The sequence below is a fragment of the Dendrobates tinctorius genome, unplaced genomic scaffold (assembly GCF_039654945.1).
Source record: "Dendrobates tinctorius isolate UK_male_01 unplaced genomic scaffold, ASM3965494v1 ptg000162l, whole genome shotgun sequence".
NCBI lineage: Eukaryota > Metazoa > Chordata > Amphibia > Anura > Dendrobatidae > Dendrobates > Dendrobates tinctorius.
The window spans coordinates 28,436,549-28,461,743 of NW_027361829.1; the positions used below are offsets into that span (position 1 = coordinate 28,436,549).

The 25,195-nt window shown below is 48.6% G+C and overlaps 1 long non-coding RNA gene across 1 annotated transcript in view; it reads right to left on the reverse strand.

The window, feature by feature from the left end:
• The window catches only part of LOC141052572 (uncharacterized), a 40,556-nt gene extending 16,333 nt beyond the window's left edge, over positions 1-24,223 (reverse strand). The window contains exon 1 of the long non-coding RNA XR_012220841.1: positions 24,095-24,223. This is a non-coding gene — a long non-coding RNA (uncharacterized lncRNA). The remainder of the gene's footprint in view (positions 1-24,094) is intronic.
• Between the last annotated feature and the right edge of the window lie 972 nt (positions 24,224-25,195).

Below are 25,195 nucleotides of genomic sequence, written 5' to 3' on the forward strand. Positions count from 1 at the left end.
AGCAGTTTCTTTGGCCATTTCAAAATTGTTTCTATAGTCTGAAAGATCCTCAGACACATTTTTAATTAAATGTGTTGCTTTAGATAAATCCATGATTTGAGCTTGGAGCATTAGAGACACAGCATTAATACACTGGTATACTTTAGTCTGAAGCACAATCAAGAAAACAAATTGAAATGACTCCTGTTGTGAGCTCATTTTCGGGTTTGCCTCTAGCTTCTGTTGAGGGTTATGGAGCTGGCTATGCTGACAGAGGAGTAGTGAGTTCTCTATCTGGACTCCCTCTGTTGGTGAAGGGAGATAATGAAGCTGATCTAAATGGCAGACACCGGCCACCTGAGGAAGAGGACTGCGTTTGGACATCAGGAGTTTCTGATTGGATTTAAGGCAGCCGACTCCCTAGTTTCTTGCTGGTGATTTTTCCTGACTGTGGCTTCTGGTTTCCAGTTTGGTTCCTGCCTTCCTAAAGCTAAGTTTTCTCTGCTATTGTTCATATGAGTTTTTGTCTGGTTTACTTAGCTTTTGTGTTCAGCCAGCCCTGGCTGGGACTGGGCTGAATCCCCATTTTGTCTCTGATCAGTTGATCTCTTTTTCTCTGTCTTCAGAATATACCTGAGTGCTGATATAGTGATTTGAAGTCTAGCGACTTCAGGGCCTTTTTCTATCAGACGTGTTGGACATTTTTTTAGGCAGGGTTTTTTGCGTGATTGCAGACAGCAGCTTTTCTTTCCTGTCCTTTCTAGTTAGTGAGGGCCCCATCGTTTGCTCAGCCTATCTTTCTATCTGTGTCTGTGTTTTCATCTTGTTTCACTGACAATACATGTTGGGGGCTGTCTATTGCTTTGGGGTCTGCTCTGGGGCAGTTTAGATTTTCCCTTTCTTTCTTTCTTTAGGCTTATTTAGTTCTCCAGCCGTGACGAGGTGTCTAGGACCACCATAGGCACGCTCCATGGCTACTGCTAGTTGTTGTGGATAGGATCAGGGGTCTGCAATCCGCTAGTTACCAACCTCTCCGGTTTTCTGGGCTTAGCTTGCTTTTTGTTTTTTCCTCCTTGGTGACTCATTCATAACAGACTCCATTTTCTTTTTGAGTCTCATTGCCTCATCTCTTTCACTCTTTTTGGATGACACAAGAATGAGTTTTAACAATGCTTTCAAAACATCTGGAAAGCGAAAATGTAGGGCAAGTAATGCTTCATATCGTGAAGACCAACGGGTTGGACACAATTTTTTTCAAAGTCACAGAAGACTGGCTTGTGAATGAAGATAGCATTTCCCAACGCCTGACGCTTTCCCCAAAAAACTTATAGACATTTTGAAGAACATTGCCAAAGCTGGAAATTTCAGTAATTTCTGAAACAGCATCCTGAAGCACTAAATTCAAATTATGCACTGCACAATGAACATAGAGTGCATTTCCTTCTCTTTGTAAAATTCGAGACTGCACGCCAGTATAGATACCACTCATTGTGGCATCTCCATCATAGCCCTGACCACGGTACTTATCTAATGAAAGACCATAGCTCTCAACGCATGCTAGAATATCTTTTTCTATACCAGCAGCACTTTGGTCAGACCCTACACTTGGCGTAGTCGGTGGGATGCAGTCTCCAAGCATGGACAGTGGTGGCCCAGATCAGGGCAGGGCTGTAAACTCTCTAACTAATGAGGGTCCCCGTACCAGCATTTCATTGGGGGCCATACTGAACAACCTGCCTAGATTTTCCAGCTCCAATACTATGTTATGTTATGCACCCAATGACCCCTGACTTGGAAGCCAAAGTGGCACTCATGGCCCTAGACGGGGAGGTGTGTAGGTCAGTGATGTTGAAACCTCCGGGGCACCGCAACACTTTTGAAAAAATGTTACAGATAGTGGAACAGACCCACGGGGATCCCACTAATGTGGGAGCGTTAAGGACCGGTCTGTTTAGTCGGATGCCGGCAGAAGCGGAGACGATCACTCAGTACATGAATGTCCTCCAAGAATTACATATGGCTATTGAAAGAAAAGACAGGGTAGGGGTTTGACCTGTTGACATTACCCTACGTGACCTACTGGTGACTGGACTGCGAGATCCACTAATAAAGCAGGCATTACGGGAGCAGATCAGAATGAACCCCAAATAGACTTTTCAGAAGTGAGAAGTCAGGCACGGGTTCGAGAGCAAGAACAGGGAATAGCGTTCCCCGTGGGGAAGGTCCGAGGTGTGGAGGCCTCCTCGAACGCAGTGGAGGAACCTCAGTGGGTGGAGCAGGTGAAGCGAGAATTGAAAAATATTAAGGGCGAGTTGGCCGCAGTAAAGAGAAGAACCGAAACTGGGACTGGATGACCTAGCTTTAACCCCAGCCCCTGGGGGTCATGCTCCCCGCGGGGTGGTCAGTCTGTGCCAGCCCGGTGTTATGAGTGTGGAGAACCAGGTCACTTCGCCCGAGAGTGTCCATGGTGTGGGAGATTCCCACCCCGGCAGCCATTAAACTAAAGGGATCTGGGCTGGGGGGACGCCGCTCAGAGCCGAAAACCACAACTAGGGGTCGTGGCAATCCCGAAGATTTGGTAGCAAAATGTCCGGTGGTTTGGGCAGAAGTGGAGGGACCGGCTGTCCGGTACCTGGTGGACACGGGGTCACAAGTAACCACTATGCCCGTAATGTATATTCAATAGGACTTCCCGGAAGCAGCAAGGCCTCAGTGGGGGCCCGTGATCAGACTAGTAGCTGCCAACCAACTGCCGGTCCCAGTTGCTGGGGTGGTGTTAGTGCAAGTGACACTGTACGGTAAATCCCTTGGTCGCAGGGGGGTGGTACTGACTCAAGGAGAAGCTGATAAGCAACACCCCGTCACCCTAGGCATGAATGTTCTACGAGAGTTCGGCAACCTACTGCTCAATGACCCTACACAGAGGATTCTGAAGCAGTGGGGTTCTCGCACAGCCCAGGGACAGGTATTCCAGCAGCTGGTGCGGGGAGCACGGGTACATCAGGACCGTCAGGAAGGCGAGGCTCTGGGTAAGATAATCACACCAGCGACTCCCCTGCTTGTGTTACCTCCTGGACAGACAGTGGTGGCCCTGCCAATTCGAGCCCCGATACCTTTGGAGGGTGTGGAGGTGCAGGTGGAGCCGTGTCACTCAGAGCGCTTACCTCCTGGCATACTGGTGGCCCATTCCCTGGCTATGGTGCAAAAAGGAACCGTCCTGGTATGGTGCGTTAACCTTGAAGACCGAGACACCGTTCTGAAAGCACGGACTGTACTGGCCAAACTAGTAAGGCCTTTAGAAGAAGTGCTGCCAGCTCCTGTGGTTCAATTACGAGTACACCCCGAGGAACCTTGGGAAGTAACAATGCGAACCTTACAGGTCCACGAAGTCTCAGCACAAGAGAAGGGCCGAAATATTTTGGAGCAAATGCGGGACGATCTTTCTGGATTAACTGCAGCCCAACTCTCACAGATAAAAACATTGCTTGGACAGTACCATGAAATATTTGCTAGTCATGAGGACGATTTTGGGTGTACCATCACCATCACTCATGAAATCCCCACAGCAGGAGCGACCCTATCCGGGAACGATATCGACAGATTCCGCCACAACTCTATCAGGAGGTGAAAACTTTGCTGGCCCAAATGCTGCGAAAAGGGGTGATATGGGAGAGTCAAAGCCCCTGGGTGGCCCCAATCGTGTTGGTCCGGAAGAAAGATGGTACACTACGATTCTGTGTGGATTATCGTAAACTGAATGCCTGCACTATTATAGACTCATATCCACTGCCCCACATAGAAGAATCCCTGTCTGCCTTGGGAAAAGCAACATATTTTTCAACCCTGGACTTGGCCAGTGAGTACTGGCAGGTGCCCATGTCAGAAGAAGATAGAGCCAAGATGGCGTTCATATTGCCCATGGGACTGTTTGAGTTTAATCGGATGCCGTTTGGGCTGGCCAACGCCCCCGGGACCTTTCAGTGATTGATGGAGCGGTGTCTGGGAGATCTTAATTTTGAGGCTACGTTGATCTATCTGGACGACATCATCATCTATGCCGCCACCTTTGAGGACCACCTGAAGCGGTTGGGACAGGTACTCAGCCGGTTGCAAAAGTACGGGTTGAAGGTGAAGCCTCAGAAATGCCACCTATTTCGCTCTCAGATTGAGTATCTGGGTCAGAGGGAGTGAGGCCATCCCGGGAGAAGGTTGCTGCTACCCCCGAGACGGTGAAAGATGTGCGGGCTTTTCTGGGGTTAGCCGGATATTACCATCGCATCGTATAGAATTTTGCATGTCGAGCTCGAGCCCTGCATGACCTACTGAAGGGGGCTCCGGCTGGGGCCAATGGGCGAAAAATCCAGTGGCAACAACCTCAGGAAGAGGCCTTCCGAGACCTCAAGGCAGCGCTCTCGGATGCCCCAGTGTTGGCTTAAGTGGATTTCTCTCAGCCGTTCATCTTGCACACTGACGGGAGTCTTCACGGGCTGGGGGCTGTGTTGTCACAGGTTCAGGATGGCCGGGAGAGGGTGATCACATATGGAAGTCCCTCACTCCATGACTCCGAGTCTGACAATTACAGCTTCTTTAAGCTTGAGCTCCTCGCAGTGGTGTGGGCTATGACGGAGAGATTCGCAGAATACCTAGCGGGCTCCGAGGTGGTAGTGCGAACTGACAACAATCCGCTGGCTCATTTGGAAAATGCCAAATTGGAGGCTCTGGAACAGCGATGGGTGGCCCGGATGGTGAAGTACAATTATAAGATTATCTACAAAAGAGGGGCCGAGAATGTCCATGCAGACACCCTCTCCAGGATTCGACATACAACTCCAGGACAGAATCAAGACGAAGAATTGGAAGGAGAGGAAATACCGTTCGCTCTCACTGCTGCCGTTTTTACAACTGACAATAAAGACCCCAAGGGGCATATTGGAACAATCCCGGGATAAGTGGATACAACAGTAACAAGAAGACGAAGAGGTTGGCCTCCTCAGGACATGGGTCGCCGCTGGGCAATTACCCACTGACTCTCAACGGCAAAACTTGACTCAAGACCTGTTGCTTAAGCTGCGACAATGGGAGAGGTTGGTTCTCCGAAAGGGATTATTGTATTGTAAAATAACATCACAAACAACCTCGATGACGGTTTGGCAGGTGGTTACGCCAGGAGCCCAACTTCGCGTACTGGCTCGGGAGGCTCACAAAAAAGGGGCCCATTTCGGAACAAAAAAAAAAACTTTGCAATGGCTGCAACAGAAAGCTTACCACCCGCGCTTGCCGGCTGTTGTGGACGAAATTTGCCGGACTTGCCGCTTGTGTGAATTAGCCAAACCACCCACTTAGCGAGCCGCAACACAGACTATTGTGACCTCAGCGCCCCTTGAGCTCCTGACGGTGGATTATCTGACCATTGGGCCCGCATTTCAGGGATACGAACACTGTCTCGTTATGGTAGGTCATTTCACCAAGTTCGCTGTGGTCACCCCAGTCGGGATCAGACCGCAGAGTCAGCTGGCTCCGCAATCTGTAGAAACTTTATACAAGTATACGGCTGTCCTCAACGGATACATTTTGATCAGGGAGCATGTTTTTTGGGAAAAGTCAAGGAAGAACTACATCACATCTATGGAATTGACAAATCCTGGACCACATCGTATCACCCGCAGGTGAATGGGGCTTGTGAATGATTTAATCGGACATTGATTCAAATGTTGTGCACTCTGGAGAGTGACAAGAAAGCCCGTTTGCCTGAATATATTTCTGAATTAGTTTGGGTCTATAAAAATAGGGTACATCGAGTGACTGGCTATACCCCCTATTCCCTGTTGTTCGGACGAGAAGGAAAAGGGATCACAGAGGTGGAGTTAGACCCCGAAGAGCCTCAGCCTTGGACTGGAGTATCGTCTTGGGTCCAAAATCATCGACACCAGCTGCAAAGTCTTCACCGAATTGTACACACCAAGCTCCGAGACTGGGAGCACCCAGGGATGAATGCAACCCCACCTCCTCACCTCCAAAGCGGGGACCAAGTGCTTGTACTAGATCAACGCCCCCAGAACAATCTGGAGCCACGTTGGGAAGAAAGTCCTTATCGGGTCTTACGCCGTATCCATCCAGACGGACCAGTGTACGAAATACGACCTGAGGAGTAGAGTTGAGCGAAACGGGTCGAAAAATTTCAAAAGTCGCCGACTTTTGGCAAAGTCGGGTTTCATGAAACGAAACCCGACCCTAGGATGAGGTCGGCCACGAGGTCGGCGACTTACGCGCCAAAGTCGCGTTTCAAAAGTTTGTTTTGCGCTCTTTTTAGCCAATCAGGATCCACGGACACTGTGGGCAATGTGATGACATAGGCAGGGGTCACCAACATCTTTCAGAAGGGCATGCAAGTGATTGGCTTGCTTTGGTGGGCATCACAGGGGTTATAAAAGGGCGTGCACGCCGACCGCCATCTTACTTCTGCCGATCTTAGCATAGGGAGAGGTTGCTGCTGCTGATTCTTTAGGGAGAGCGTTAGGCAGGGAAGAAGAAAAAAAAACTGCTTCTGCTGCTAGCGATTTTGCCTGTACAACACACCAGTCACTGTGTGTGCAGTGCAAGGGGAGGCTATATTGTGGTGGATCAGCGGTGTTGGTTGTTAGGCTGCCTTCTAAGGCTTCCTGACAGCTGCATTGCTGTTTACCCACTGCTCTGCAAACTGCTTTTTTAAGAGCAATCCCAATTTTTTTTTTGTCCTGCTGAGGTACTGAGCGTGCATTTTTTCACACCATACAGCGGTGTACGCTCCTCACACAGTACCGTGTAACGGCTGTTATCACAGCCACAGTGAAGCTATCTGTGTGTCACTCTGTGAGAATAAGTCGAGGACATGTTCCGTTCTTACAGACCTGCACCTACTAGTTTTGTCTAGCTTTAAAACAGTTAAATATATTTGCTGTTTGATCACATTCAAAACTATAGAGAGACAGCGTGTGTCAGTCCGTATACTTAAAAAACACGGAGCTTGACAATTTTACGTACACCGGACAGCCGTGTACATGCACGCTCCTCTCAGTACCGTGTAACGGCTGTTATCACGGCCACAGTGAAGCTGTGTGTCACTGTGGAAGGATAAGTGGAGGACTTGTTCCGTTCTTACAGACCTACACTCTAGGGAGATTCCTATTCTGCCCAATTCTACATACACCTTGTAGTTTGTGATACACTAGCCAATTTCTGCCTGTGACATAGCACTCTGATATTCAGTGGGCCTCACACAATCCAAAAGTGTCCAGTGTCCACTAATGTGTGCAGAAATTCAATATCTCCCTTATCCTGTAGTCACTTTTTTCACACCTGTGCCATCGAGCCTGTGACATAGCGCTCTGATATTCAGTGGGCCTCACACAATCCAAAAGTGTCCAGTGTCCACTAGTGTGTGCAGAAATTCAAAATCTCTGTGATCCTGTAGTCACTTTTTTCACACCTGTGCCATCGAGCCTGTGACATAGCGCTCTGATATTCAGTGGGCCTCACACAATCCAAAAGTGTCCAGTGTCCACAAGTGTGTGCAGAAATTCAAAATCTCCCCTGTCCTATAGACACCTTGCACCTTGTTTTACATTACTATATAGTTTGTTGGATTTTGTCTACATTTCTACAAAAAATGAGGAAGGCTGGTGGAAGAGGCCGTGGAATTGGGTGGGGGTGAGCAAAATAGGACCGAATGCAGGAGGTGTTGAGCCTGCGTCATCGTCTGGCTCCATAAGGCTTCGAAGGCTTAGTTTTCTAGGAGTTGGAAAACCGCTTTTAAAGCCAGAGCATCAGGAAAAAGTTTTGTCTTACATTGCTGACTCAGCCTCCAGCTCTATCGCCTCCTCTTCTGAAGTTGTAAAAAGTAAAAGCACTGAGTCGTCATTGGAGGCTCATGTTCATGAACCACACCTTTCCTTGTGTCCTTCACACCAACCAAGATTGAAGGATGACGCAGGCCATACTACTGATTACTCCATGGAGCTGTTTTCACATACCATGCCTGGATTATCAAGTGAAATGGTGAATTACCCAGGCCAAGATGAATCTGACATGGAGTGCACTGATGCACAGCCGCTGATAGATGATTCTGCTGGTACATTCACTCAGAGCACTACATTGTCCTCGCAGTGTACAGAGCCAGATTCTGACCCTGATGAGACTCAGGTGCCCCTTCCCGCACACTATACCACCATACACGGTGACACAGAGGAAGGTGCACATGACATTGAAGAGGAGGTGATGGATGACCCAGTTGTTGACCCAGATTGGCATCCATTGGGGGAAGAGGGTGCTGCTTCCAATAGCTCAGATGAGGAGCATCCACAGCAGACATCGACATCGCAACAGCTGTTATCTGGCAGGCCCGGAGCACTCCAAAGACAGGTTCCAAACATCAAAAGAGTTGCTGGACAGCTTGTCCAGAGGGTCAAAAGATCACAGCGTGCTAGGCCGCAAAATGTCTGCCAAAGTAGGAAGAGTGCAGTGTGGCACTTTTTTGAACAAAATCCTCATGATCAGGCCAAGGTTATCTGTAAGAAGTGCGCAAAGACCTTTAGCCGAGGGAAAAATCTGAAAAATTTGAATACCAGTTGCATGCTTAGACATTTAACCATCATGCACTTGCAAGCGTGGACACAACACCAAACCTCAAGTGCCACATGTGCAACTGATCACAAAGAAGGTAGTCAGCAACGCTACATTGTTTCCCCCACTGTAAGCCCACCGGTTAGCACAGCAGCAAATGTTGAGGTGTCGTTGCAAGGCCACAGCAGTCAGGGAATCCCACTGTTATATCAACGAAATACTGAATCTAGGCCATCAGAAAGAACACCAACTCCATCACCATCATCAACCCTCTCTCAGTCCGCCCTGTCCACCGCTACTTCCACCATATGCATCTCTCAAGTCCGGCTCACCCTCCCAGACACTATGAGTAGGTCAAGAAAGTACTCAGTCTCTCATCCGCGTACACTGGGTTTGAACGCCCACATTGCCAAACTAATCTCGTTTGAGATGATGCCCATTCGGTTGGTGGAAAGCACAGCTTTCCGCGAACTCATGGCCTATGCAGTACCACACTATGACCTACCCAGTCGCCACTTCTTCTCTCGCAAAGCCATCCCAGCCCTCCACCATCATGTAAAAGACCGCATTGTCCATGCACTCAAGCAGTCAGTGAGTGGAAAGGTGCACCTCACAACTGATGCATGGTCCAGTCGGCATGGCCAGGGCCGTTACATGTCCATCACTGCGCACTGGGTTAATGTGGTGGATGCAGGGTCCACAGGGGACAGAGGAGGTGGGACAGTGCTGCCTAGCCCACGGTATAGGAAACAGTTGGCTGTAGGCGTTCCACCCTCCTCCTCCTCCTCCTCCAGAAGCGAAAGCTCGTCCACAGAGCGCAGTCGTACGAGCACTCCATCTGCAGCTGCCACTGTTGCACACGAGGTGTCCCCCTATCGAGCAGCTAGTGGAAAGCGTCAGCAGGCTGTGTTGCAGATAATGTGTTCGGGCGACAGACACACCGCCGGGGTGCTGGCCGAGTACTTGAAGCGACAAACTGAGTCATGGCTGGGCAGTGTACATCTTGAGGCAGGCAAGGTAGTTAGTGATAACGGCCGTAATTTTGTGGCAGCCATAGCCCTTTCAAAACTCAGCCACATACCTTGCTTGGCTCACACCTTGAACCTGGTGGTGCAGTGCTTCCTCAAAAATTATCCGGAGTTAACAGCCCTGCTCCAGAAGGTGCGAAAACTGTGCGCGCACATCCGCCGGTCGCCTGTACACTCCGTTCGTATGCAGAAGCTGCAGCGATTGCTCCACCTTCCCAACCACCGCCTCATTATCGACATTGTAACAAGTTGGAACTCCACCCTGCACATGGTGGAGCGCCTGTGCGAGCAGAGGCATGCCATATTGCATTTGTGGGAGGATACACGGCCAGGCACTTTGAGAGCAGACATGGAGTTGACAGGTGTGCAGTGGTCTAAGCTGAAAGACCTCTGTAAAGTCCTTCAGTGTTTTGAGGAATGCACATGGCTGGTAAGCGCAGACGACGCCATCCTAAGCATGAGCATCCTACTTATGCGTCTGCTCATGCAAACTTTGATGCACCTTAAGGAGCAGGCATCTGCAGCCAATGTTGATGAGGAGGAAGAGGAGGAGGGAATCCTTGATGACATTCAGCCATTGTCTGCTCAGGGACCTCTCCTGGACGAGGTGGAGGAAGAAGAGGAGGAGGAGGATGATGATGGGGATGATTACTTAGGGGAGGAGGATGCATCTCGTGGGGCAAGTGAAAATGTTGGCGTGGCAAGGTCTGGTACAGGGTTTGTGCGTGACTGGAGGGATGTGGATTTGCCAGAAAGTGCTCCTCCAACCAGCACTCGCAGTGCATCATTGACACCGGGAACATTGGCCCACATGTCAGATTATGCCTTGCAGATCCTAAAAAGGGACCCCCGCATTGCCAAAATGATGAACGATGACGACTACTGGTTGGCCAGCATCCTGGATCCACGCTATAAAGGCAAATTACAAAACATCATGCCACAGGAGAACCTTGACCTAATATTGGCTAATAAACAAGCAACTCTGGTAAATAGGTTGCTTGAGGCATTCCCAGCACACAGCAGCGGTGATGGTTCTCACACGAGCCGTACGGGCCGGGGGCAGCTTGGCAGAGGTGTTCATGGTGCACACAGCAGAAGTGGCGTTGGAGACAGGGGTTTCATGACAATGTTGTGGACTGATTTTTCAAGTGCCGCTCACACAACTGGTAATACTGCATCGATGGAAAGTGACAGGAGACAGCAGTTGTCAACTATGGTTACAAACTACTTTTCCTCCCATATCGATGTTCTCCCACACAGGTGATTCCCCTTTGACTATTGGGCCGCTAAACTGGACACCTGGCCTGAATTGGCCCAATATGCCTTACAGGAGCTCGCTTGCCCAGCTGCAAGTGTGCTATCGGAAAGAGTCTTCAGTGCAGCTGGATCAATCCTGACAGAAAAAAGGACCCGTCTGTCAACCCAAAATGTGGATGTTCTAACCTTCATTAAAATGAACCATGCATGGGTTTCCAAGGATTTTGTCCCACCTTCCCCTGATGACACATAGGGTGACAGAAAAATGGCTTGCTTTGATCCACCTCTTCCTGGGACTTGACCTATTTTGCCTTTTGCATCAGCTGAATGTCCAACATCAACATATGCCACTTTCTAAAACTCCCTAACTGAGCTGCCTCCCCCCCCATGGCCGGGGTCACCACCTAGCGCACGACACCATGCGAGTGCCATTGCCCTGGACAGGTGGGTAGGCCGACTCTTGGGCGCGGGCACTGGCACAGGGTCCCTCATAGTGCAATCAAGTGTCTCTGACGGTGGTGGTGCACACCCGCCGTCAGACACACCGCCGTACTATGAGGGGCCCAGTGCCAGTACCGACGCCCACGAGTGGGCCCCCTTGCTTGGGCAGGGCAACAGCATTTGCAATCTTTACCTCTCTCTGCTCCTCCGCTGTGTAGTCTGGGCCGTCAAATCCATACTGTGCCTGACACCGTCTGAGCCTGCCTCCTGATGTATAGACATATATTTTGAATGTGTACGCTATCCATACATGTTATCAGGGGATACGGTACCCTTTCTCACCTTTGTGCAATCACGTGCAATCCATACTGGGCTAACACCGCCTGAGCCTGCCTCCTGATGTATAGACATATATTTTGAATGTGTACGCTATCCATACATGTTATCCGGGGATACGGTACCCTTTCTCACCTTTGTGCAATCACGTGTAATCCATACTGGGCGTGAGAACGGCTGGCGAGCTGTTAAGCAAGCTACAGCACCTGTGGTTTGCACACGTAAGTTTTTCATTTTTTCAGGAATGATGGTTAGGCCTAATTCCGGAACTGCGGTTGACCTGCACTTACTGGGAAATCATCTTTCGCGGGTAATAATTGTAATCAGTGATCCCCATCACTAACGTTGTTCAGCGGGTTATCTGCACCTGTAAGCGACAAACGCTGGCCTTTTCAGTGTAGTGCACATGCAGCCACGGACATGTAAGGGCATGACACACCAGTTATTGGCCAATCTCATGTGCCAGAGCCTCACGTGTCCCTCTAGTAAGCCGGACTCGGACCGCGGGGCATGACGGAGTCTCGTTCGTTAACAGAATTAAGCTTGCAATGTGTGCATCTTTTCTGTAGCTGGCATGGTTGAGGTTTCCCAGGTGGAGTCGAATTTAACCGTAGGCTCCACTCCTGGTGGTGCCCTTCTGGACATTCCTTTAAGGTTCAGCTTTGCAACCATACTGCCCACGTAAAACAAACACTTTGCCTTCATGAACGCTGTTTGGAGGGTCATGACTCGTGGGAATAACGCCGCCCAATCAGTTAACCTGCTAGAGAGATCCTTCGTTGCTCCCAAGCATGACATCACACTCCCTAGGAGGAAGGTAATGCCACTGTGGCGACTGTACTCCTGTGGGCGACACAAGTGCACTGATGCCCAGCCACTGCTCGATGAATCTGCTGGTACATTGACCCAGACCACTACATTCCCCTCGCACGCTACACGGCCTGAATCTGACCCTGATGAAACTCAGGTTACCATTCCCATATACAGTTCCATCTTACACGGTGACAAAGAGGAAGCTGCAGATGAAAGTGCAGGTTCGGCCCACCCGCCATCAGTCACACCACCGTACTATCAGGGGCCCTGTGCCAGTGCCGTCGCCAACGAGTGGGCCCCCCCTGCTTGCTCAGGATCACAGCACTTGCAAGGTTGAAATACTGTGCAGTGAGATGGAAGATGGGAACGACGAGGAGTCCAGACTAGTACAGGGATTCCCTAGCGAGGAGACTTATTTGATTGTTTTCAATGTTGGGACAGCAATTTTTGGGGAGCACTATACTCTGGAGAATGATAGATGGGGCCCACCATACACTGGAACATTCCAAAGGTGGACATCAGACACTGGAGCAGCATTTACAGGGCCCATTATACACTAGAGCATTAGAAATGGGGCCCATTATGTTTGGAGCATTATTTGGGCCCATAAGACAGTGGAGCTTCATCCATGGGGACCAACATATACTGTAGCATTATGTGGAGCTCATCATATACTGTTTCAAACATTATATGGGACCAATGATTCTGTATGGAGAAATAGATGGGCCTCGTCATGAGATGTAAAAAGTGAAGTATTTTTCATTGTACTATACCGCTATTTCTCTGCCGTATCGGAGCATGATGAGTTGTGGTATGTGTTAAAGGGGCACTCTTTCACCCAGGGCACATGAAAACCTGCAGCCAGCCCTCCCCCCCACAACTTTAGCCAAATAACCCCCATTTTTCAGTGCGTAACTTGTATTATGAAGTTCTTTAAGGTTGACCAGCTTAAGTAAGAAGAATTGATGCTTTTGGCATTCAAATGAGCACTGTAGGTGTGTTTCCTGTCCTCCTCTCACTGCCGACTTTTATTCCCCATTGACTTACATTGGGTTTTGTGTTTCGGGACGACCCCGACTTTTCCCTAAAATCTGCCGATCTTGCTCGACCCGACTTTTGGAAAAGTCGGGTTTCACGAAACGAAACTCGGCCCTAAAAAACCAAAAGTCGCTCAACTCTACTGAGGAGGATGAAACACTGCCCACCCGTATTGTGCATCGTAATATGTTACGCCCATGTACTTCCTCCAACCCAAAGCAACCGGAGCCTACCCCGTCGACATCCGTACCGTCTTCCGTATGTTGGGACCCGGACGACGATGAAGATTGTCTCCCAGGACACAGAGGCCCTCCACTCAGTAATGAATCATCTGACACAATTAGCCCGCCTGCACCAATCAGCCCAACGATGTTCACCACCCCAGACGACTCTACCCCAGTTGAACTTAGACGCTCCGAGCGGTCAACAGCCAGTAAACCCCCTGAACGATATGAACAAGACCAGTTTGTATGGCAACGAACATTGATACCTCCGCAGATTCATTTCAATAGACTAAGGCCCTCGCCCGAGGACTGGCGAGCTTACGGGGTGGTGGAATGTGGGGAGGAGGACCCCATATAGTGATTGGGCTGGAACCAAGGGGACCGCCATCAGGGTTCCTGAAGGAATCACACCAGGGGGATGACAAAGGGAGGGACACAACAAAGCGTGTCAGGGCAACAGGGGGTGGGGCTAGGATAAAAGGAGCAGGGGGCACGCTCAGGTGTCAGTTGACAGAGAACGAGACAACAGGCAGGAAGCCGTGTTAGACAGAGAGGACCAAGGGAGCGGATGGTATGTTCTGGAGAGACCAACAGGGGTCTGTGAAAGGAAAGCTGCGCACTCACCGACAAGTGACACATGAGAGACTTTCACCGGCAGCCGCTCCCCTCATACGGTCGCATACAGCCGCCCCCGCTGTTTCCCTTCCTGCTGTGACAAGTCCGCAACCTCCAGTGACCGCTGCGACTAGAGACCGTTCCGTTACAGCGGTCAGGACACTGCCCCCCTGCCTTCTCCCACAGTTGCTGCCCTGTCATCACCGGCCCCTGGGGACGCGAACTTGCTACAGGCGTCCGGTTTGCTAAGGGACCCTGAGCAGAGGTTGGTGAATGGTTATATTTAGAGACTGCATCATAACTTTGCGGTGAGACGAGAGCCGCAAGGAGACACCTGTTGTGCCCATAGGCACTATTTCTTCAGGGCCTACTGTGCCTCACCGTCATCGATTCTTCAGGGCCTGTTGTACCCCACCGTCATCGTTTCTTCAGGGCCTGTTGCGCCCCACCGGCATCGTTTCTTCAGGGCCTGTTGCGCCCCACCGGCATCGTTTCTTCAGGGCCTGTTGCGCCCCACCGGCATCGTTTCTTCAGGGCCTGTTGCGCCCCACCGGCATCGTTTCTTCAGGGCCTGCTGCGCCCCACCGGCATCGTTTCTTCAAGGGCCTGTTGAGCCCAGCTCCATCCTGGAATATTGAGGCGTCAAGGCAGCCGCATCAGCGACCTGTACGTGGCCACGCCTTTGATCCTGACAGACCCCTGGAAGGATAAGTTTACTATAGGAGATAAGGACCCCCAGTTTGGTCATACATGGCCTATAGCACCCGGGCCAACCGGGTTAGTCGCATTACCCATAAGAAAGTGTTGTTAGGTTTGTTGAGTCCCGGCGTGGACTGGTTGCTGTTAATACTTTTTGTTTGCTCAATATAGCCCCAGCAGCTACAGTTTATAAAAGTTATTTCCACAAACCACACTCAGTCTCGTGTCTCGTCACTGCATCCTGCGAACCTGCTCAGACCCTACACATGCACAGCTTGGAAGCCAAGAAAACTTTCCACTATAGAGACTTTGTGGCTCTCAGATTTGTATCTCTCTCTTCAGACACATATCTGATAATCTGACTCATCCGGTCCACTTTTGCAATGTCTTGTGTAGTGTCCATAATCAATGAATAAAAATGAGCTTTACTAACGTCTAATAAAATCTCATTTTTAACTTGGTTGGATAGTATGCCAATTAATTCATTTTGAATTCGGGGACTAAGATATTTTGCTGTGCCTTCAGGTAACTGTAGCAACTGCTTAAGAAGAGGATCATACTCCGCTGGTAACTCTATGATTGCAAGAAAGTTACCACTGTTGCTTTTCACAATTTTTTCTCTATGACCGCTAAAGGCAATATTTGCCATTGCCATTGATAAAGTGACATTAGCTATTCTTTTTAAAACTTGTCCCCAGAATTGTTTTTCTTTACGAATTTGATTTTCACTCTCTTGGTCAATTGTTTAATTCCTTCGCCACTGATTATAGACAACACAAGCTTCAATGTGAGTGTGTGCACTTTCATGAACCTGTATCTTGTTAGATAATCCTTTCCAATTGCTTATACCTTTGGCCCAAGCTGGAGATATGCCCAATTTTTGGCGGTCACCAAATAACCAACAGGGTTCACAGTATGCTGCATTTGATTTTGGAGAGTAATAGAGCCAAGTAATGGGAAATTTAAGGCATATAGAATATTAAATGATGAGAATACATATAAAGTGGTCACAATGGATATTTATAAGAGTGCGGTAACTGAATATAATAAATTAATTACAACTGGAAAAAAGGAGGGGATTTTAAATAAACATGAATATAATTTTCTGACTATGAAAAATCCCCCTAGGGCTTTTTTCTATCATCTTCCTAAGATTCATAAGGATCAAAACAACCCCCCAGGGAGGCCCATCATTTCTGGCATAGGTTCTCTCACGTCAGGATTGGCAGCGTATGTAGATAATATAATGTATTTCCATGTGATGTCTGTGAAAAGTTTTCTTAGGGATTCTGATCAGCTGATTCATTTGATGAAGGATATAGTGTGGAAAGATTCATACATGTTTCTGACTATAGATGTTGCATCCCTCTATTCAAATATTAGACATGATCTAGGATTGTATTGTTTTGGGAGACATGTGAAAGAAGATGCCCATTTACCATTGAATCAGAAAGCCATTTTAATGGATAGCATGAAGTTTATACTACACAATAATTTTTTTGACTTTCAGGGAAAACTATATCACCAACAAGTCGGAACCGCAATGGGTTCGAAAGTAGCGCCAACTTTCGCTAACCTATTTATGGCCATTTTTGAATTCATTTATATAGAAAATTCCATTTTTTCAGAGCATATTATATTTTTTAAACGGTACATAGATGACCTGATGATAGTCTTTGATAATAAATGTAATAACATAGAACAATTTCTGGAGAGCATTCAGAGGAATGATTGGGGTCTCACCTTTTCATGGGTATATAATATGGAGAGTATAGATTATTTGGATCTGACCATTTTCCATTCAGAAGGGAAGATTTTTACTAAAACTTTTTTTAAGAAGTGTGATGCAAATAGTCTGTTAGATTTTAATAGTGGCCATTATTATAAATGGTTAATCAATGTCCCGAAGAATCAGTATAAAAGGATTAAGAAAAATTGTAGTTTAGAGTCAGATTTTGTATCACAAGCCAAGGAATTGAAAAATAGGTTTATTGAGAAAGACTACCCAAAAAAACTGCTAGAAAAAGCATATAATGAGTGCGCAGGTTTGGAACAGATGGACCTGGTAAGTCCTAAGAAAAAAGAAAAAGAGAATGATAGTTTCTCCTTAAACTTTAACTAATTTTACTAAACAAAATAAAAAAATTAGGAATATTTTACATCATCATTGGTCTGTTCTTCTTAATGATCCAGTGTTGGGGAGTATGCTACCGAATAAACCAGGACTAATCTTTAAAAGTTCCTCTACTCTTAGAAATATACTGGCCCCCAGTCGCCTGAAAAAAGAAAAAATTAGGGATGAACAGTGCAAAGAACCAGGAGTCTTTAAATGTAATACCGCTCGGTGTCTGTGTTGTGGCATGATTATGCATAATATGACCACATTCAGGTCAATTCAGAATAATAAGGTGTATGATCATCTGCCTGAAATATAAGGAAAGTAAAAGTATAATATGTTAAATGAAGGGTTAATACTGAAAGGAAATTATAAGTGCGGTTATATAAGATATTTGTGAATGTTGTTCTGCTAATTGATATGATGTACCAAGAATTTTAGATTTTTATTGAGTATAATCATAATTTTATTATAATGTTTTACATTTTTTCTAGTGTGAAGTTTTACATATGTGTGTTTTTATAGAAGAAGTGTGTTTTATAGATGAATTTTAGTGATTTTACATTATGTTGATAGTTATGTGTGAATTTTTTTAAGTGCAATGAGCACCTACCTCACTTCCTGGGGGAGTTAGTATATAAGGAGAATGGAATGTGATGCCAGTGTAACTTTGCTCCTGAGGAAGTGTACACTGTGTACACGAAACGCGTAGAGTTTATGGAATAAAAAGAAAGTTATAATCACTGCTTGGTCCTTGGATTAACTCCTTGTGAACTTTGGACTGGAACAGCGCGATCCTGAAAGCCGGACTTCTCTCCTTCCTATATATGCAATTAAAGTGTAGTCGACACACACACTTCATAAAATTAGTGTTTCTTACACCTGTAACCAGCTGTTCAGGAATAAGCACACTAAGGCCCCCCTTTGTACTTTTCTGCCTATCTTTCTCAGTCTAGCAAGATGAAGAAGGCAGGGAGTAAGACTCGTGGCCGTGGAGTTTCAGCAGGGAGAGGACGTGGGGATTCTGCAGGGAGAGGACATGGGGATTCTGCAGGGAGAGGACATGGGGATTCTGTGCCTGCTGTGGGCACCAGTGAGTCAGCATCCCCCAGTTTTAGCAGGCAGCAGTCCTTTATGCGCAGCTTTGTAGGACCTCACCGTACCCCACTGCTGCGGGAGGAACAAATTGAAGCCGTTGTCAGATGGATGGCAGCTAACGCATCGACTTCAATTACTTCCACATCCTCTCAGGGCCAGAGCACCGAAGAGAAACCATCTGTCTCTTCACCACCTGCCAAAGTGCCCAGGCAGTCAGAGAGCCCTGGACAGGAGCCATCACAGTCTCTACTTCTGTTCTCGGAATCTGTTGGTTTGGAAAGAGGGGGCCAGCCAAGCAGCATTCCAGAATGTGAAGAAGAGGGAGTATGCAGTGATGCGCAACTTCTTTGACCCTCTGAATCTGAAGAGGCGGGTGGGCCAGTGCCTATGGTCAGCACACCTCAGTACGCATCAGATGATGACGAGACTCAGGTGCCACTTTCTGGTGCGTACGGTGCTGGAGAGACAACCCAGGAGAAGCAGGTGTTTGAAGAGGGGAGTGTAAATGATGAGGTCCTTCACCCATCATGGCGTGAGGAACAGGAAGGTGGTGGGAGCAGCTCTGAGGAAGAGATTCCCCGAATGGCCAAAACAGGAGGGAGAGGGAGGGGGCAGACTTGGTTGCCTGTAGCCTCCACTTCGGCACCCGTTAGGAGCATTCCACTTTCAAAAGGCAAAATGGGCGCTCCCAAGACTTGCAGTGCGTGGTCCTTTTTTGACACAGTTGCAGATGACATTTGCTTTGTCAAATGCAAGCTGTGTCATCAGGGAGTCAAAAGAGGGAAAAATGTCAGCAACCACAATACCACTAATATGTAGAAACATGTGCGGACCAAGCACGAGGTGGAGTTACACAGACACACTGAAGACGTAGGCCAACGTACAGCACCACCTACCACCTCTTCAGCTCGTGTTGGGGCCCCTTCCTCCAGCTCACACACAGCTGGTTCGGCTTCCTCACAGGATCGCCAAGGAAGAACCTCTGGCACTGTTGTCTGGAGACCCTGTGACATTCCACCCACAGCACCACGTTTCAAGTCATCCTCACACTCCCAGGCCACTCGACAGCCATCGGTAGCACAGGCATGGGAGAAAAGGCCGCCATACTCGGCAAACCATCCCCGAGCACAGGCTCTGAATGCTGGAATTGCCAAATAACTGGCCCTTGAAATGCTCTCATTCAGGCTGGTGGAGACTGACACCTTCCGGGACTTCATGGCATTGGCAGTCCCACGATACACCATGCCCAGCCGCTTTTATTTCAGCAGGCAAGCCGTCCCTGCCCTGCAGAAACATGTGGAGGCAAACATAAAACATGCTCTACTAAACGCCGTCAGTAGCAAGGTCCACCTGACCACCGATGCGTGGACCAGTAACCATGGACAGGGACGATACCTTTCCCTCACTGCCCATTGGGTCAATGTTGTGGAGTCAGGTACAGATCTGGAGAGTGGCGCTCTACGTGTTCTGCCAACTCCACGGATTGCAAGAATCCAGTCTGTACACATTGTCTCCTCCTCCTACTCAAGTTCCTCTGAAACAGCGCTGCAGGAGCCTGTTATGACCGATATGAGCACAGCCGTGGCCAAACGTCAACAGGCCATACTCAAATTAATTTCTTTGGGGAATCGAAGCCACACAGCACAGGAGCTCTGGAATGCCATCAAGCAGGAGAGCGATGTGTGGTTTCTGCCAGCGAATCTTCAGCCGGGCTTGGTAGTGTGTGACAATGGCCGAAATCTGGTGGCAGCTCTTGGCCTTGGCAACCTCACTCACATCCCATGTCTGGCACATGTGCTTAACTTGGTCGTGCAGAGCTTTCTGAGAGACTATCAGGATCTTGATGGACTGCGGCACAAGGTCCGCATAGAGTGCGCTCACTTGCGTCGTTCCAGCATGGCAAGATTGCGCCTTGCTGCTCTGCAGCGCCGATTATGCCTTCCGGAACATTGCATCATATGTGACCTACCCACCAGGTGGAATTCAACGTTACATATGTTGGAGCGGTTGTGTGAGCAGCAGGCAGCAGTCATGGAGTACCAGCTGCATCAGGTGCAAACAAGTCGCAATGTGCGCCGGTCACACTTCAACACCACGGAGTGGGCATCTATGAAGGACATCTGCCTCGTTTTGGGTGCCTTTGATGATTCCACACGGATGGCGAGTGCAGATGATGCACTAGTCAGCATGACTGTCCCCCTTATCTGCCTGCTTCAAAAAACACTGCAAGCACTAAGGGATGAGGTTTTGGAAGAGGTGGAGGATGAGGAGTCCCAAATGCCATCTGCCTCTGGACAGTCTGCGCTACGTGCTTCCTCACAAAGGCCTAGGCAGGGGACACTTTGTGAGGAGGATGAGGAGGAGCCCATGGAGGAGGAAGACATCTCTCCACAGGAGGGAGGTACACAAAGCTCTAGTCAGTATGTACAGCGAGGGTGGGGTGATGCAGAGCAGGCAGAGATCACACCTCAAGCAGGGGACAGCGGTTCTTTGGCAGTTGGGAGTCTGCAGCACATGGTTGACTTCATGCTGCAGTGCCTGAGAAACGACCGCCGCATCGCCCGCATTCTCAACACGGCTGATTATTGGGTGTACACCCTCCTAGATCCTCGCTACCGGGACAACTTGCAAACCCTCATACCAACGTTGAACCGGGAGCGTAAACTGAGAGAGTACCAAGACACACTGGTGCAGTCCATCATGTTTTCCATTCCACCCGACAGCAGTGGTGCTAGTGCTTTACAAAGCACCTCTGTGCGTCCAGCCAGTGGAGGAAACTCGGCACAAAGAGGGAGCAGAGGCAGTGCCTCAGCACAAGGCAAGACCACTATGGCCCAAATGTGGCAAAGTTTTGTGTGTCCGCCACAATTGTCTACACCATCACTGACGGCTCCAGTCAGCAGGAGGCAACGTTTCTGTCAGACGGTGACAGACTACATGTCTTGCCCTGTCAGTGCACTCCCAGATGGCTCTTCCCCATTCAAGTTTTGGGTCTCTAAGCTGGATACATGGCCAGAGCTTAGCCAGTATGCATTGGAGGTGCTGGCTTGTCCTGCTGCCAGTGTATTATCGGAACGCGTCTTTAGTGCTGCAGGTGGTGTACTAACAGACCGTCGCGCGCGACTTTCTTCTGATAACGTCGACCGGCTTACTTTTCTGAAAATGAACAAGGCCTGGATCTCCCCAGAATTTGCCAGTCCTCTTCCCGACTAAATAATTGGTTTAAGTGGCATCTGCATAATCCACACTTGTTCCAGTGTTAGTTGGCCTCAGTCTCGTCAGTTGATCCACTGATATGTGTCCGGCAAGGTCTCCTGCTCTGTCCACATTCCCATTACTAGTAGTGTGAATGAGGACAGAGCAGGAGACCTTGCCGGACACACATTGGGGGATCAACTGACGGGACTGAGGCCAAGTAACACAGGAACAAGTGTGGATTGTGCTGACGCCACTTCAGAGCTGTCACTGGCGGGGTTGGAGGCCAGGGGAAATACTAGAGACAAATCCTGTTGTAAATCTTTTGTGACAGGCTGAACGGAAGGTGTAATCTTCAAACTTTTATAGATAAGAACTACAGGAGGGAAGAAGAAAAAGAAAAAGAAGATGCTGCTGAAGATGATGGAGAAAGTGTGGGAGAAGTAAAAAAGAAGGTGAAGAGCATGGAAGTAGTGAAACATACATATCTGACAAAAAATTAAAGACTTTAACATAGTCAATATCTTTGTAACTACGAACGTCTTTAAAAAAAAAAAAAATTCCTGCTATTCCATTTGATTGGGCTAAACCTCTATGGCTTTAATGTCTCCTCCACCTCCCACAATACATTCTACTTTATTATTAGTTGCTTTTCTTCATGTAGAATTAGGCTAAGTTCACACGTACCGGAACTCTCGCGGAAATTACCGCGAGAATTCCGGAATTCCAGTCCGCGGGAAAAATCGCATTTTAAATCCCCGCGATTTTCCCGCGGAAAAACTAGCATTTTGCAAGCGTTATTAGCTTGCAGAATGCTAGCGTTTTCCAAGCGATCTGTAGCATCGCTTGGAGAACTGATTGACAGGTTGGTCACACTCGTCAAACATAGTGTTTGACGAGTGTGACCAACATTTTACTACTGAGGCTGCATATGCGGCATCAGTAGTAAAAGATAGAGTGTGAAAAAAATAAAAAATGGTGTTATTCTTACCCTCCAACGTCCCGCGCAGCCGTTCCCAGTAATCCTTTGCGAAAATGCCCGCGATGACGTCCGTTCTCGCGGGATCGCGATGTCTCGCGGTCATTCGCGATGACGTCGCACGAATGACCGCGAGACTTCGCGATCCCGCGAGAACGGACGCCATCGCGTGCATTTTCGCAAAGGATTACTGGGAATGAGAGCATGGAGGCTGCGCGGGGACGTCGGAGGGTGAGAATAACAATATTTTTTATTTTTAAATTCTATTTTTTACAGGGATATGGTACCCAGAGCCTGGAGGACAGTCTCCTCTCCTACGGACCGTGGGTACCATCCGCAATTGTTCTGCTTACTTTCCGCATGGTGTGCACAGCCACATACGGGAAGTAAGCGGAACAATGCATTCCTATGGGTGCGGGATCGCCGCGATTCCGCAAATTAATGAGCATGCTGTGGTTTTTACCGCGAAGCGATTCCGCCGCGGTAAAAACCGCAGCATTAGCACAGCATTGCGGAATCCCATAGGAATGCATGGGATGCTTATTTTTCGCGTTTTCGTGGCAAAATCGCACGGTTAAAACTGCCGCGGAAACGCGAAAAAAACGCCACGTGTGAACTCAGCCTTAACCGACAGGGAAAGAAAGGGGTTTTTTTAATTCCGATATTTCTGTTCCATTGACTTGAATTGGACTTCCGGGATCGGAATCGGCGATACCCGATACTTTTTTTTGATCGGCCGATCCATTCCGATACGATATTTTTCACTATCGGGTGGTATCGCTCAACACTAGTCTTGAACACGTAGTCTTATCTGGTGGAAAATACGAAGTTATGATGTAATATTATTTATTTCAGGTTATTCTAAAATCACACATCTACAAAAGCATTACCAACAAAGCGTACACATAGAAATGTAACTTGGGATGATCCCTGAGCAGTGTGACTGCCTGCAACCATCCTGGAATACATAGGGTCACTTTTTGTAGAGAGCTGGATTTACACTGCAGGATTCCTAGAACTGCTTATTGCCCAATAATCAGTGTGTAAACAGACAGTCGATCACCCAAACAATGAACAAAACAATTCTTGACTAAAATGATTTTCAATCTGGCTTAAAAATAATCCCACTCAGTGACACATTATTCTTTGTAACCAGTATGTGCTGCTGTGAACAATAATAATCTATGCACAAAAAACAATCTATACTGATCATCCTGTGAGCATAAAGGTACTGTCACACTTAGCGATGCACCAGCGATCCCGACCAGCGATATGACGTGGTCAGGATCGCTGGTGCATCGCTAAGTGGTCGCTAGTGAGCTGCCACACAGGCAGATCTCACCAGCGACATCGCAGTGGTCAGCGGTCGCTACTTACCTGTCAGACGAGGTGATCCTGACGTCCTCCCACCCGCGTCCACACGTCGCTCATCGGCGCCACAGGAAGCCCAGCAGGAAGGTGATGACGAGAAACGGTCCAGGACGTTCTCGCATGATCAGTGATAACCAGCTGGGGAGCGGTCGGAGGTAAGTATCACACCCTCCACAGTGCGTGCAGCCGGGCCCCCCTCCCTAAGGTGCAAAGTGCAGCCAGAGCCATTGTAAATGTCAAGTTCCAGGCTGCCAGCACAGTGAGGGGAAACATTTAACAAAAAAAATCCACCCCCAGCCGGGCTCACCGTCTTGTGTGTGTGTCCCTCTCCCTGAGTGAGAGAGGCTCATGAATGCTTCCTGCTTCCTGCAATGCATGTGTGCTGCTCTCTGGCTGCCAGGAGGCGTGGCGTTCTTATGCAAATCCAGCCAGAGACTTCAGCCAACTGCTGACAAGGAAAGGAAAGGGGAGCTTCAAGGGGCCGGGGGGTATACGGCAGCCGGTGCTTACATTTAATTAAAGGAGATAGTACTGTGTCAGCACAGCTGCCAAACCGCAGTGGCCATTGCGGGCCCCCTTACCCATCCGGGCCCCCTCATCTGTCTGGGCCCCATAGCAGCTGTGTGGCGTGGTCTGCTACTATTAACGGTACGCCGCTGCCAGCTTGTGCCCTAGCACAACAGAGTCCAAGTCTGACACGTGGTGAATAAATAGAAAGGATGGTGCAGGAGTATCTAGAAAGGAATATCAATACCATCAGGAAGGGTTTGGACACTTTCAAATTTTGATCTTCAAAAATGGATGAGTGGACAAAGCTCACCTCACATGACTTGGAGGTATAAACCCAGCCGTCTGTCCCTTGTAAGTGTAGACCTCCTAACTTTCAGTAAGATGAACAAGTCATTGATCTCCAAAGACTTTTGCACCCCAATCTCAGACTGCACAGTCTAGATCAGAGGTCTCAAACACGCTGCGCGATGGCCGCATGCGGCCCCTGAGGCAGTCATCTGCGGTCCGCGATGCACCACATGTCTCATCCCCTGAGGCAGATAGAAGGGGAAGGCAGTGGCACGCATTCAGGAGCGTGCGATGGCTGTGTGTTCTGTGTGCACAGGACCTGTGATGAGGTCACAGGAGGGGGAAGAGTCAAGGGTCAAATGATCAGGGGGCCTCAGTGTATGCAGGACGCTGCTGTCTGCGTGGGTTGTCATGGTGCTGGATGAAGGTAAAGTTTATTTGTGGGGTCAGGAGGGGTTTACAGGGTGGATGTAACAGAGCCATATGTGTACGAGGTGTACAGAGCGGAGCCGTATGTGTACAAGGTGTACATAGAAGAGCTGTGTGTGTACAAGGTGTATGGAGCAGAGCCGTGTGTGTACGAGGTGTATGGGGCAGAGCCGTGTGTGTA